Source organism: Tupaia chinensis, unplaced genomic scaffold, assembly GCF_000334495.1.
Source record: "Tupaia chinensis unplaced genomic scaffold, TupChi_1.0 Scaffold000226_1, whole genome shotgun sequence".
Lineage (NCBI taxonomy): Eukaryota > Metazoa > Chordata > Mammalia > Scandentia > Tupaiidae > Tupaia > Tupaia belangeri.
The window spans coordinates 3,478,071-3,491,647 of NW_006159701.1; the positions used below are offsets into that span (position 1 = coordinate 3,478,071).

The 13,577-nt window shown below is 37.3% G+C and overlaps 1 protein-coding gene across 1 annotated transcript in view; it reads right to left on the reverse strand.

Annotated features, from left to right (window-relative positions):
• The window catches only part of TTC28 (tetratricopeptide repeat domain 28), a gene marked incomplete in the record, with an annotated part of 584,271 nt that overhangs the window by 308,452 nt on the left and 262,242 nt on the right, over nucleotides 1-13,577 (reverse strand).

Genomic DNA, 13,577 nt, shown 5'->3' on the forward strand with positions numbered 1-13,577 from the left:
GCTACTGTTTTAATCTTTAATGTGTTTACAGACATTTTTCACTACCCTTTTCATCTCACGTTTTAGGTGGCTTCTATAATCCAAGCTGTAATTTACATAAGTCTACAAATATTATATAAAAGCTAAACTAAAATTTTCTGTATATTTATGCATTTATAAATATGTCAAATACCTATAGACTGTAATTATTATTATTTATGGAAAGAGACAAAAAACCTGTAGTTACTGAGTCCAGGTATATATTATAAAACAACACAAAAATCTTAACTATATCTCATGAATTTTGATACCTTCTTGCATATTTAAAACAAAACTTTATTAGTCATTATTTCGCTGAGAAAGCAACTAGTTTCACTGTCTGCCAAATAAAATCACTGAAAAGTACTGGGTCGTTGGAAAAGTCATGACATATTTTTGTTTTTCTATGCAAAAATGCATCATGACTTTTCTGATGACCCAATATAATTTACCTACCACGTAGGAAGTAGGCAAAGATTAACGTTAAAGGCAAGCTACAGTCTACAGTTGACAGCAGATCAAGAAGAACGTGCAAGTCTGTTTTCTTAGGATGCTCAGAAATTCAATGATAAAAGGGAAGACTGGGTCATGCCCCCCACTATCTTGACTTTCTTTCTTTAAGAGCAAATTTTAAAAAGAAGTGTAGGAGGAAAGTCCCAAAGGCCTTCCTTGGTCTTCCCCTATGCCCTTCTGGAATCCCCAGTCCAACTTTATAAGAGTTTATCAGTTAAAAGCTTACAGTTGTATCTTGTCAAGATAGCAACAATGAGTCAAGCCCTGACAAAGCCTGCTCCAAAATCTCAGCGCATCTCTCCTAACTTTTCCTCATGCTGTACTCAATGCATGCACAAATAGCTGTTGAATTAAAATTGGTTATCTACATTTTGTCAAGAGTTATGTCACTGATAATGATAAAACCTGGACTGTGGGTTACTATAAGAGAATAATGAGAGCAGTAAGAACAGAGGGCACCTATGAGCAGCATACCAAGGGCAGTAGGAGCCCAGGAGGCAATGTTTGAAGACATGGTGCCCAGTTACCTTAGCTCAAAGCTACCCTCACCACACAAACCCACCAAATATACCCATTCTGGTCACTGGTCATGAAGAGATGGAGAGAGCAACACAGGCCAGCTATGTGGAACACCTGTACCCTGAGAACAATGGTTTTTAAGCTGCAGCTTTAACCAGGACAAAGAGAAACTTACGGGAGCTAGTAACTAGGGATGGGATGATAGACTAGCAATGGGATGCCTAGATTTTCAATCTGTGTTCCTAGCAATTCATTCATTCATTTATTGGCGTACGCCACAAAGAAGCCACAGTGATTATTCCAGCATGATACCAAATGACCTCACAAATAATATATAAAGATGACTGGATTAAAAAATAAATTTCCTGGACTAGCAGGTGGCATAGTGGTTAAGGTGCTAGACTCTCACATGGTTGACCACAGTTTGAGTGGCTTGAAAATCACGCTGGGCATATATGCATATGTGCCAAATACCAAGAGGAAAAGGGATTATGGCATGGTCATTCCCCCTCCTGGGGGGGGGGGCGATTTCTCAATTTTCCTTCTCTCTCTCTCTCTCTCTCTCTCTCTCTGGCTCCCTCTCTCTAGCAAGACAAAAAAAAAAGTCCTTAAAAATTAAATTAAAAATTAAATTTCCACACCTTTCTTCTTTTAATTACATTCCCTTAAAATCTACAGTGCCAGACCCTGTGACATATAAGACTGAGTAAAAAGACAGGACTTGTTCCCTGAAGGCGTTCACAGTATAGACGGAAAGAACATAAAAAACTATGACTGTCTTGACTGCTAGCTAAAGTAAATACTAATAGTAACTAATGCTGTAATAGCTCAGCAGTAACAAAAACATAACTAATGGCCAAAATATTTACAACCTGTTATTAAAATTGTTTGTATTATTAGCATTTGTTTTTTATTAAATGGCTATTTCTCTAGCCCCAGAGGGTTAAAGTAAAAACACTCAAAGACTAAATATGAGAAACTATAAACTCTTCACCCTGAAAATACCGCTGGAAGCAGTGAAGGACCTTTAAGTCTTTACTTTCAACACTCCATTCTTGGTTTTCATAATTCCAAGATGTCGCTGAACCCAACAATAACCTAACACCCTGTTCTCCCTTGGCCCAAAATGAGTGACAAGATAAACTATCAAAGCTCACAACTCCATGTGTGTTCTTATCACATGAAACACGTAACAATGTATGTACTACGTAGTGATATATAGAATTAAGAGTGTATGTCCTATATGCACAATATATTGGGTTGTTGGAAAAGTCACCATGCATTTTTGCATAGAAAAAACAGTCATGACTTTTCCAATAACCCAATATATATTTTATTACTTAGTTCAAGCATTTGCAAATAGTCTACCTGTGATTTTTATTTAATATGTACTTTCAAATGTTATGCTTTTATTTTCCTAACCAGTTTTTCACAGTTTGAATTTGAAAGCTTTTAGATATTTTGAAGAATAATTATCTCTAACATGGTAGTATATCTGCTAGCCAGTATAAACCTTCCACATCCTCACTATCATTATTCATCAATGTTTGTAAGTCACATGACTTTTTTACTAAATTTTCCCTTACTTTATTTTAGAAATTAGTAGAAACAGAGAAAATAGAAATGCTAATTCTCATTTTTAAAAAGCAGCAATGTTGATTTATAACTTAACAAAACTAGGTCAAAAATGAAAATGATTACTAGCTGCCAAAACTAGAAAACCTTTAACATCACTGCATGTACACAAAACGACATTCAGTTGTGATGGAAATGGATACAATTCACAAATATGTAAAAAATTATTTTTAAAGGAAAGATATGATTTGAGGTTTTATTTTTTAGTTCTTTGGGTATTAACAATCATTGCTTGCTGAAGATGACAGATGTTTTGTTTGATATTTCCACATTCAGTATTTTATATTAGTTGACTGTTGCACACTTTCTCAGTAATGTGCTATATGGGTGAATAAAAGATTTCTTGTATTACTTAAAATCCATCATATGAGCAAAATGTAAATATGCATATACTATCTACTATAAGAAGTTATTATATGCTACATATTATACATCATATCACTTAATTTACACATAAAAGGAAGGCATGAGATACTTGAACTCAAAAAGGTTTTATAGTGTGGTATAAAACAGGCACCTACAAAGATACCTACATCAAAATTTACTTTTGCTGTGTGTTTATTTCCTTTAGGGTAAGGGATGATCTAGACTAGCACTGTCCAATATAACTTTCTGCAATGATGGAAATGTTCTCTGCACTGTCTAACAACACTGGCCTCTATTCAGTCACACATGGCAACTAAGCACTTGAAATGCAGCTAATACGACAAAGACACTAAATTTTAAATTCTATTTCATTTTATTAGCTAAATTTAAATAGCCACAAATGGCTAGTCACTACTGTACCAAGTAGTCAGTTCCAGAGTTTGGCCTTCCTCTAATATAAACTTCCAAACACAAATCTAAATTGGAAGAAAGTAAAGGAGATATAGTAAACAAATACAATTACTACAGCACTGCTGAACTGAACTTACGTGCCTTACTCCCAAGATAACTGTGGTAGAATAAAAACAAATAAATAAACAGGGGCCGACGGTGGTGTATTGGTTGAGGTGCTGGACTCCTACGCAGCCAACCGCAGTTCAAGTTCCAGGCCTGGCAGCTTGTTTTCTCATTTTCCATTTCTCTCTCTCTCTCTGGTCAAATTTCAAAAATAATAATGATACATACAATTAAATAAATAATTATTTAAATGAATAAGTAAGCGATCTCATAAGGCCAATAATGGAATGCTGTCCTATTTTTTAGCTGTATGCTTTTGGCCAAGTTACGTGACTTCACCAGACTTCGTGTTCCCTTACCACTTAGAGAAGAGATGATGACGACCTCAAAGGGTTGAAATGATGGCTGTTAACTGATATGAAATATAAAATGCAGAGTAGGCACTTTATAAATATGAAACAGAAGCAAATCCCTAATAGTGTTCATCTCAATTTGGCATTTGCCATTTAATCGGGTAGCTCACTTTCACCAGAATGCAGATTTTAAGTTACCTTTCGTAAGATGGGTAAGTGACTGACAAAAATCAGACACAAAACAAAAATTAATGATCATAATGATCACCTTGACTCACTGAGGAAGTAGTTAATTTATGCTTGTCATCTTCTGCTTCAAAAGCCTATGAAGTAGGAGGTACATTTGAGGGAAATTTTTTTAATCAAAATGGGTTTTTTTAATGTTTATACTTTGACAGTTGATTGGGCAGGCTTTAGTTATCTAATAAGCATTTGAAACAAACATTAAATGCAAGTTAAATAGGGTCGTTTGGCCTGGGTGGTAAGGAAGAAAGAAGTGCCAGAAAACGGAGACCAAAACTCTATCTGCAGGCCCGGCCATGGTGGTACATACCAGACCCTGCTTCTTGGCAGACTGAGGCCATATGGGGGCCCCCGACCCCAGCCCACTCTAAAAAGTCGGGCATTTCCATGGTGGCACGTGCCTGTAACCCCAGCTACTTGGGAGGTTAAAATAGGAAGACTGACATAGTGACCAAAACAACACATAAACACACACAAAATGTAAATTAGTATCAATAATATCTATCTGTAGGGATATAAACACTCTGTTTCAGAGACTTTACCCTGATATACACTGATTATTAGAACTACAATATTACTGTGTTTCCTAGGCCTAAGCCTGGGCCCTATTTTAGAATTTCAAGGGCCCCATATTATACCAGTTCTGTGCTATAAATTATCCTGCGTTTTATTACATATATGTAGAGATTTTATTTTCCAAAACCTTTTCTATGTTATCATTTGTTGACCAGTTTCTCTGTGACAGTCACTACGCTGGGTACCTTCCATAGTTTATCACTAACCTTCACAATATCCTACAAGAGGCTCTTTTTTTTTTTTTTTTTTTTACATTTTTGCCACAGGGTAGTACACTTACCAGCAAGACAAAGGAAGGAAAAGTGAGAGAGAAAGTGAGGAAATCCGCCCCCCCACCCGCAAGGGTGATGGCCATGTTGGAGTGCCTTCTCCATTTTCCTCCCGGGATTTTGGGCACACACACACACACATGCACCCACCATGTTTCAAGCTGCAGGGTCTGGGACTCAAACTACAGTCAGCTATGTGGGAGTCCAGTGTCTTAACCACCATGCCCACCTGCTGGCCTCAGTCTTACAAGAGGTTCTTAAATAATGACCATTGTACAAAAGAGATGGTTAAAAACTTGACCCAAATGATACAGTACAGAGTGAGACAAACCCGTTTGCCATACTCTTTCCAATATTCCACACTACCTCTTTGATAAAAGAATTAATGGTGTGCAATTAACCTCTAAATCAGCGCTTTTGTCTAGGAATTCTTGTACTTATAAAATTCAACCTATAGAGGCAGAAATGAAGGAAAATCAGAAATGACACAGAAAATTTATGAACATGAATATTTAATCTCTATTCCATTAGCAGCCGTTGATTGTAGAACAATTTTTAATGAATTGGATGGAGGGAAAATTCATTTCATTAACCTTTCATATAAATGTATTATTATTGAACCAAACAGGCCACTGTACTTGCAACTCAGTTCGATGTTAATTAGATTACAGGCACAGGGCTTTAAATCAAAGAGAAACAAAAGGAGCCATCAGCAAGCTTCTCAGCCAATGCCTGTTTGTTTGCTGGCTAAAATGGATTTTTACCTGCATACAATTTGCTATGCTTTCTGTATCTTCTGTTACTTTCAAGTGAATTTTCTCTTGTTTCTATTTGCAGACACTTTATATTAAAAATAAAAATAAAAAATAAAAAATAAATGGAATCTTGAGAATCAGCAAAGAACACATTCTTCATGCAGCAATGTGTTTTACCTGCTCAGCTGGGAGTAATCATTCCTACCTCTCCAGAAACTGCACTTCTATTTGTTACTATTTTTTATCCGTCTGTCCTATTGTATGCTTAAAGCACATGCAAGAGATTGGAAGCTATTTTAGAAAACACCATTATTTAGTTTGGAACCTAGAGTCAGACGACCCAATGGCCTCAACACAATGTTCTAACCAAATCTGCAGCTGTGAATAGTCTTTTCTCTCCAACGCTGGCTTTTGGTACATTTAGAATCAATTTCAAGAAGAGATCTGCTCTCAGTTCTGACTGTTGCAAATCATATCAGCTCTTTCTTCTCTTAAAATTAATTTTAAACTCATTGTATCGAAAGTATTTTTATAATGACAAATTTATGAGTAAGTTATATTTTTAAAAGGAATCAAAGCATTGATAATAAGTTAAAGAAGGACCAGCAGGCAGTGAGGAAGTTAAGGCTGCTGGATCCCACATGGCCCACTGTGCAGTTTGAGTCCTGGATCCAGCAGCTTGAAAAATCACACCAGGTGCATGTGCATGCATGCCCAAAATCCCAAGAGAAGAATAAAGGAGAAAGACTGGAGTGTGGCCAACCCCCATCCCCCGTGGGGCTGGGCGGTTTCTCACTTTCCCCTTCTTTCTCTCTGTCTCTCTCTGGCAAGCACACACACCCTATAGCAAACTAAAAACAAAAAAGAAAAAGAAAGAAAAAAGGTTGAAGAAAAGATGAAATGCCAGCCAGGAGTTTAAAAAGTGTCATTTTCTAGCACTCCTGGAGGGATCCTCAGAATTACACTTTATGTCCAATTATAAGATGTGTGTGTCAATTAAAGTTTCTCTTAACTTTCAAAATAAACGAGCAGAATAGTTTGAAGTCCAATAGAGCAATGGATCTGAACTTTCCATATCTTGTGCCGTCATTCTATGGGTGTGGCACAGGAAGCACATAAAATCGTGCCAATGAAAAAACTAGGGAATTCCTGAACATTCTCCAAGAAATAATTTGCATCAGCACGAATTCTGTGCCCCTGCCCTACCAATCTTCTATCTTCTGATACATGGAGAACATGTTCTTTCACACACACACAGCCTAGTCCTAGGGAATGTGGAAGACCACAAGCAAAATGGAAAAAAATTTAAAATAAAAAAACTAATAATGAGCAAACAGAATGGTAGATTAGGAAAAACAATGAGGCCAACTATGTGGGAATTAAAGCAGCCTGAATTCTCACCAACTGTTGAAAAAACAAGACCTCATGCCTACCATAATGTAACTATGCCAGATTAATGCGAATCCTCTTCTTCCAGAAAGCGATTTATGGCAATTACCATTATAAGTAGCTATGCGCTGGAATGTAAGGACTCTACATAAGGCTTCCTTGGGCACATGAAATTCCACCATGAATGGCTTGTTTCTTTGATCTTTCTGGATATCAACTCTGGCTTTTCTCTTCAAATTATAACTCAAGTGGGAGTCCATAATGTTATACTAAGGAACAAGGCAAAGACCAACAATAACATAACACATCTCCTAAGATGTCAAAGTTACTTGAAGTTTTGGGGAGAGGGTTTTTTAATTAAGAAATTTTATTTTTGGAGCCATTTAAGTCCACAGGAAAACTGAACAGAAAGTAGGGAGATCTCATATATCCCTTGCCCTGACACATGTATAATTTATCCCACTACTGACATCCTGCACCACAGTGGCACATTTGTTATAATCTATAGAAAACTGTTTTTAATATTTAAAAAAAGTTATAGAAGAAAAGTAAAAGTTCACATTGTTTTTTTAAGAGAAAATATATAAAGATGCCCTTCTCCATTCCTCCTATAGGTCTAATCCATGCACTAGGCCCTCTTTTCTGACTTTAGGTTTTTAGGTAAACAAAGTTAGAGAAATAATGCCTAATCCACTGACAACTAATATCTTTATCAATTGTTAGTTAGCGGTTAGAGTATCCAGACTTTAAATTGCTGACAGAAAATAACTGTCAGCCTAGAATTCCATGTCAAGTGAAAATCTCCTCCAAGCATGATGATAAAGACATCATTAGACGGAGGAAAACTAAGACAGTATATCGCCAGTAGATTGCTCCAAAAGAAATGCTAAAGGACTTTCTTCAGGCACAAGAGAAATATAAGAGAAAAAGAAAGTAGTGTAATAAGTCCAAGTAAATGAATGGATGGCAAATAAATGTTCTAAAAAAATGTCTATTTGCAGCCAAGATGACTATGTAAGAATCTGCAAAAAAAGGTTCTTCAAACTAATAAATTAAATTGGTAACATCGATAGATATAAAGTTAATAAACAAAAATCAGTTGTATTGCATAATAGCAAGAAGTAATTGGAAACTCAATTTTAAAAAACTCCAAAATAAAATGTTTAGATATATCTCTAACAAAATATGTGTAGAATGTGTATGTTGAAAACTCACAAAATGCTCATAAAAGTAATCAATGAAGACCTATATAAACTGTGAAATAGCATGTTCATAAAGTGAAAGACTAAATATAGTTATGATGTCAGCTCTCCCCAAACTGATATATCACAAACAGATTTAACACAATTTCAATGAAAATCAACAAGATTTTTTTTTTGTACATATAGACAGCTGAGTCTAAAAATTTACATGGGAAAGAACTAAAATAGTCAAAACAATTTTGAAAAAGAAAAAGCTGGTGCCTTATTAAACTCAGCTTTAAAACTTACTATGAAATTATAGTAATCAGAGTTGGCCCCATAGCAGTCGTTATAGGAGCCAGATCCCACATGGCTGATGGCAGTTCAAATCCCAGCCCTGGCAGCTTGAAAAATACACTGGGTAAGTGTGTGTACATGCCCCAAATCCTGACAAAATGAAGGAATGGAAGAAAAGTATTGCAGTATGACCATATCTCATGAAGGGAGCTCTCTCTCTCTCTCTCTCTCTCTCTCTCTCTCTCTCTCACACACACACACACACACACAAATACCCCATCCTCTGACAATTAAAAAAAATTTATATATATGTGTGTGTATATATATATAAAACACCACAATGAAATACTGGTAAAATGGTAGACACATATAAATGGAACAGAATAGAGAGTCCAGGAACAGACCCGCACAAATATACACAATTGATTTGTTACAAAGGTGGAAAGGGAAATTAAAAAGAAAGAAAATTGATACAGTAGATAGCTCCAAGGGCCTGTCCCTTAAAGCAATATCAAAAACTGAAGAAAAACTCTCAGGATCAACTTTATCAGAACTTTGGAACACAATCATCTCTACCTGGTCTCTAGACTTAGTGCAAGCAGGAAGTGGAGACAAATGCAGAGTTGTAAATAGCCTGAGAGAGTTCTCAGCACAAAGCAAGCTGCACAGGCAAGGAGATAATTTTTCCACCTCGAGTCTTTTTTTTTCCCCTCTTTTTTCTCTCCCTCCCTGTCCTCCTGATATTCAAGAAAATTTCTATCAAACAGCTACAGCCCACAGCTAGCAAAGAACTAAACAAAATAAAGCAAGACAATAAATAAACAAAAAGCTCTGAAAGGGAAGAAAATGCTTTTCAGTTTTCATATAATATTTTAAGGGTTTTCAACAAATGTATTACAAAGTGTGTCAAGAAACAAGAAAGTGTGGCTCGTTCAAAGAAGAAATTATTAGAAACTGTCCTTGAGAAGGCACCAGTATTAGACTTACTAGACAAGACTTTGAATTGATTGTGTTAAATGTGATTTAAAAAATCAAAAAGAAACAATGGACAAAGAGCTAAAGGGAACTAGGAAAACAATGTCTGGAGAAATAGAGAATACCATTATTTTCTAGGTATTGTTCTCAATGGAAACAAAAATTATGGAAGGTACCAAAAAGAAATTGTAGAACTGAAAAGTTTAAAAACGGGACCAGCAGTTGGCATAATGGCTGTGTTGCTGGACTCCCATGTAGTCAACTGCAGTTGGAATCCTAGACCCGGTGGCTTAAACTCACTCTGGGGACGTGTGCATGCATGCCCAAGATCCCAAGAAGAGAGTGGAGGAGAAGGGTATTTTAGTGTGGCCACACCACCCCTCCCCCCAGGGGTGATTACTTGCTTTCTGTCTCTCTCTGTCTTTCTGGCGAGCACATGCTGTCTAGCAAAAAAAAAACTAAATTGAAAAACTTACTGGAGGGTTTCCATAGTATATCCAAGCGGGCATAAAAAAAGAATCATTGAACTTAAAGACACATCAATTGAAATGATTTCGTTTGAGAAGCAGGAAAAAAAAAAAATGAAGACAATTGAGCAGAGCTTCTGAAACCTGTGAGACACAATCCTGAGTACCAACAGGTACACCACGAGAATTCTACAGAGAGAGAAATGGGGTAGAACGTTCAACATGTACACCACGAGAATTCTATAGAGAGAGAAATGGGGTAGAACATTCAACATGTACACCATGAGAATTCTACAGAGAGAGAAATGGGGTAGAACGTTCAACATGTACACCACGAGAATTCTATAGAGAGAGAAATGGGGTAGAACATTCAACATGTACACCATGAGAATTCTACAGAGAGAGAAATGGGGTAGAACGTTCAACATGTACACCACGAGAATTCTATAGAGAGAGAAATGGGGTAGAACATTCAACATGTACACCATGAGAATTCTACAGAGAGAGAAATGGGGTAGAACGTTCAACATGTACACCACGAGAATTCTATAGAGAGAGAAATGGGGTAGAACATTCAACATGTACACCATGAGAATTCTACAGAGAGAGAAATGGGGTAGAACGTTCAACATGTACACCACGAGAATTCTATAGAGAGAGAAATGGGGTAGAACATTCAACATGTACACCATGAGAATTCTACAGAGAGAGAAATGGGGTAGAACGTTCAACATGTACACCACGAGAATTCTATAGAGAGAGAAATGGGGTAGAACATTCAACATGTACACCATGAGAATTCTACAGAGAGAGAAATGGGGTAGAACGTTCAACATGTACACCACGAGAATTCTATAGAGAGAGAAATGGGGTAGAACATTCAACATGTACACCATGAGAATTCTACAGAGAGAGAAATGGGGTAGAACGTTCAACATGTACACCACGAGAATTCTATAGAGAGAGAAATGGGGTAGAACATTCAACATGTACACCATGAGAATTCTACAGAGAGAGAAATGGGGTAGAACGTTCAACATGTACACCACGAGAATTCTATAGAGAGAGAAATGGGGTAGAACATTCAACATGTACACCATGAGAATTCTACAGAGAGAGAAATGGGGTAGAACGTTCAACATGTACACCACGAGAATTCTATAGAGAGAGAAATGGGGTAGAACATTCAACATGTACACCATGAGAATTCTACAGAGAGAGAAATGGGGTAGAACGTTCAACATGTACACCACGAGAATTCTATAGAGAGAGAAATGGGGTAGAACATTCAACATGTACACCATGAGAATTCTACAGAGAGAGAAATGGGGTAGAACGTTCAACATGTACACCACGAGAATTCTATAGAGAGAGAAATGGGGTAGAACATTCAACATGTACACCATGAGAATTCTACAGAGAGAGAAATGGGGTAGAACGTTCAACATGTACACCACGAGAATTCTATAGAGAGAGAAATGGGGTAGAACATTCAACATGTACACCATGAGAATTCTACAGAGAGAGAAATGGGGTAGAACGTTCAACATGTACACCACGAGAATTCTATAGAGAGAGAAATGGGGTAGAACATTCAACATGTACACCATGAGAATTCTACAGAGAGAGAAATGGGGTAGAACGTTCAACATGTACACCACGAGAATTCTATAGAGAGAGAAATGGGGTAGAACATTCAACATGTACACCATGAGAATTCTACAGAGAGAGAAATGGGGTAGAACGTTCAACATGTACACCACGAGAATTCTATAGAGAGAGAAATGGGGTAGAACATTCAACATGTACACCATGAGAATTCTACAGAGAGAGAAATGGGGTAGGACATTTAAGAAGTAATGACCTCTAAACTTCCTGGATTTGATAAAAGGTATGTACACATTCAAGAAACTCAAACTCCAATAAGGATAAATGATCCACAATGAGACATCTTATAATCATATTGTCAAAAGCTAATACAATGAGAGAATACTGAAAGCAGTAAGAGAGAAACAACCTGTCGTGTACAAAATAAGGATTGTAAATAAGATTAATAGCAGATTTCTCACGAAGAAGAATGGTGGCCAGAGAAAGTGGGAAGATTTTTTTTTAACTTTATTTATTTATTTGTTTGTTTTTATTTATTTTTATTTGACCAGAGAGGGACAGAGTAAAAGAGAGAGAGGGGGAAAGTGAGAAAGCAAGCTGGCAGGTTCAGGACTTAAACTGCAGTTGGCCATGTGGGAGTACAGTGCCCTTAACCACCATGCCACCTGCCGGCCCCAGAATTTTTTTTTTTAAAGAGAAATTTTTGCTATAGGGCATGTGCACTCACCAGGGAGACAGAGAGACAGAAAGTAAGAAATCATCCCCCAGGGAGGATGACTACGCCACAATCCCCTTTCTTCCATTCTCCTCTCAGGATTTTGGGCACGCAAACGCATGTGCCTGGCATGAGATTTAAGCTACTGGGTCCAGGACTCAAATCATGGTCAATTGCATGGGAGTCCAGCAGTCTAACAACATAATCATTACATCATCTGCTGGTCCCAATGGAAAGATATTTATAAATTGCACAAGAGAAAATCTGAATGACCTTCAATTTGACAATGGATTCATAGGTGTAACACCAAAGTATGGGGACAACTGTATATATACACACACACACACACACACACACATACATACACACACATATATACATATACACACATATATATGACTTTATAAATTGGACTTCATCAAATTTAAAACTTTATGCATCAAAGTATACTATCAAGAAAGTTAAAAGAAAATTGACAGAATGAAAGAAAATATTTACAGGACCAACAGTTGGTGTAATGACTATGTCACTGGACTCCCATGAAGTCGACTGCAGTTCGAGTTCCAGACCCGATGACTTAAACTCATGCCGGGTACGTGTGCATGTGTGCCCAAGATCCTGAGAGAAAAATGGAAGAGAAGAAATTGCAGCATAGTCATCCCCCCTGGGGGGTGATTTCTTGCTTTCTAACTTTCTGTCTCTCTCTGTCTCCCTGGTGAGTGCACATACCCTAGAGCAAAAATTTCTCTTAAAAAAAAAAAAAAAAATCTGGGGCTGGCAGGGGGCATAAGGGCACTAGACTCCCACATAGCCGACCACAGTTCAATTCCTGGACTTGGTAGCTTATCTTTCTCACCTTCTGTCTCTCTCTCTCTCTCTCACTCTGTTCCTCTCTGCTCAAATCAAAATAAATAAATTAAATTAAATAATTCTTTAAAAAAAGAAAAATAAAACTATGGTTAATAAAAAAGAACTTTCAGGGACCAGCAGTTGGTGTAACGGCTATGTTGCTGGACTCCCATAGTCAACTGCAGTTTGAGTCCTGTACCTGGTGGCTTAAACTCACACCGGGCACATGTGCATGCGTGACCAAGATCCCGAGAGGAGAATGGAGGAGAAGGGATTGTGGCATGGCCATTGCCCCTGGGGAGTGATTTCTTGCTCTCTGTCTCTCTGTCTCTC